Source organism: Myotis brandtii, unplaced genomic scaffold (genome assembly GCF_000412655.1).
Source record: "Myotis brandtii unplaced genomic scaffold, ASM41265v1 scaffold95, whole genome shotgun sequence".
Taxonomy (NCBI): domain Eukaryota; kingdom Metazoa; phylum Chordata; class Mammalia; order Chiroptera; family Vespertilionidae; genus Myotis; species Myotis brandtii.
Genome location: NW_005371920.1, coordinates 1633456 through 1636087, shown reverse-complemented (window position 1 = coordinate 1636087; position 2632 = coordinate 1633456).

The following is a 2632-nucleotide window of genomic DNA, read 5'->3' as shown; positions in this document are numbered from 1 at the left end:
GGGGGTGACTTGAGATCACAGAACACAGATATTAATAAATAATAAAAGGCAGCGTTAGATCAAGGCTGCTCACAGAGCTGGAGTTCAGCTGGTTTGTCCAGGCAGAGGAGGAAGGTATTTTTAGTTTCTGAGCTAATTTCTTAACAACAACCATTGTGTGGAGACATGGCTGGGAATCAAAGGGCCTCTAATCAAAGGGCAGCATGAATAACCCCGCTGTGCAGGGTTGCTCAGAGAAGACTTTAACTGTCCTGATAGAAGACACATGAGGAAGATGTGTACCAGTTTCCTTGTGCTGGAAAAGAGAGAATCTTTTGCCCTTCTCCCAATTCCCAAGAATTAATACCTAAACTTAAGGTTTTTTTTCTAAGTTGAATCTCAGACAAGAAATGTGTCTTTCATGATCATGGTCTGTCGAACATCATCATAACACTGTCTTTTCAAGTTTGTAAAAAAGTAGAAGGTATGCAGTTATTGCCTAAATGGTTAATGCGACGGAAAGTTATTTTCTAATAAAGTGTAACCAGAACCTCTGTGTATGGATCAGAGAAAAGAGTAAGTGCTCAGAGTAAAGATGTCACTGGAGTTAGAGCCAGAAGTTTTGGATTTGAATCCAGATTCTTGTTAACTGAGTATAGGGCAGGCCACCTGTCTTTCTCGATATGCGTTCTTCTGTAGTACAGGCGGTCATCTCAATGTACCTTCACACATTGAAAAACAAAGAAGGTAATGCATGTGCCAGCATCCAAAAGGAGTCTACAATAGATTTATAGGAAGATATTCTTGTTGGGAATTATCTTAATAATTTGTCCATGTTCAGTGAATGAAGGTAGGCAAGCATCACTTACTGTTAAGACTACCTTCTTCTAAGTTTTATAAGAGAGGAGAGATACAAAATAAATTAAAATATTGGTTGACTCCATTGAATTCTTGGAAAAACTAATTTTGATTATGGAGGAAAAGAATCACATCAAACATCTTCATGGAAGCGAGTTATTAATTGATGGGACAACTAGGTAAGGGACAATACCGAAGCCTTCCATTAGAAGCCTTTCATAAAAAAGACATAAACTCTAATCACTAAGGATATTTGAGCCATATGACAACCAGTAGACAGATGGTATTGTAACATGCTTCTAAATGGCTGGGTTTAAAATCCTTTTCCAGATGTTTAGTGTCTTATAGAAAGAAAACGTGTGTGTGTAGTTAGTTAGATAGGTGGATAGATATTATAAACTGTGTTGGTATTATAAGGAAAAACAAAACATAATACACTTGAAAAACCTAAATACATATTCTAGTTCATAGGCACACAAAGATTAACTAGGACTTTTTTAGTTACAAGCAACAAAAGCCCAACTCAAACTTATTTATACAAAAAAGGGTACAGGGATGGTGGGAAACTGACCAACATTATAACAGGGAAATCAAGGCCATAGTTCTTTAGGCAATGAAGGATACAGGGGTTCAGATGATGCCATCTGTCTCCCCTTGGCTCCATCTCCACTCTCCGCTAGGCTATTCTGTTTTCAGGTCTCTCCTCTCTTGCATAAATGTTATAAACTGCTACAGAGTTATATTCTTGCATGTCCTAATCCCAAGGACCCTCGCCTCTTCAGTGGCTGCCATCAGTTATTTTAAAAGGAACACCAATGCTTTTTTGCTAACTGTGCTGGGTTGGATGCTCTAATTGGCCAGTCTGGATTAGATGCCTCATCCCTGTGGCTGGGAACTAGGACCCTGGATTGATACCCTCCTCAATAGCACATGGAATGGAGGAGGGGCGGTTCTTAAAAGGGACAAAGTAAAAATAATACCAATAATGTTTGCTATATGTTTATAGGCCTAGATACTGAGAAAGAAAACAATGTCTCCTCATTGATGGCATTGGTAAATTTGAATCAGGTTGGTCACGCATGAACTGTAGTATTCCAGTTGGGATGTCAGGGTATGCTGACAGCAGCTGGGGTTTTGTGAGGAGGTCAGATCTGAAAGACACCTATGATTTTGAAGTTGGGGAAATCAAACAATCCTTTTGACCCAGAAAGGGATTCATGGAGAGAACCAAAGGGTCGACTCCTTTTGCATCAGTAGCAGAGCTCTGACCCTATCCTTGAACAGCAGGATTTCATACTCCAGGACTGCACAGTGGCTCACCCCTTAACATACATGGTGAGGGTGTCATAAAATAGTGATTCAACATTAATAAATCTTACAATGTGATCACACACTGAGTCTGATAATCATGTGTCACCGTGTAAAGTTATCACAATAGTATTGACTATATTCCCCTTCACCTTTTTCACCTTTATCCCTCACCCCTCCCTTCTGGAAACCATCAATTTGATCTCTGTTTCTATGAATCTGTTTTGTTTTATTTTGTTTGTTCATTTGTTTTATTCCACATGTAATTAAAACCATATAGTGTTTGTTGTTCTCTGTCTTATTTCACTTAGCATAATACCATCTAGGTCCATCCATGTTGTCACAGTGGTAAGATTTTGTTCATTTTTATTGCTGAGCAATATTCTGTGTGTGTGTGTGACATCTTCTTTATCCATTCTTCTGTTTATCTTGGCTTTCGTAAATAATGCTGTAATGAACATGGGGTGCATATATCTTTTGGAGTTAG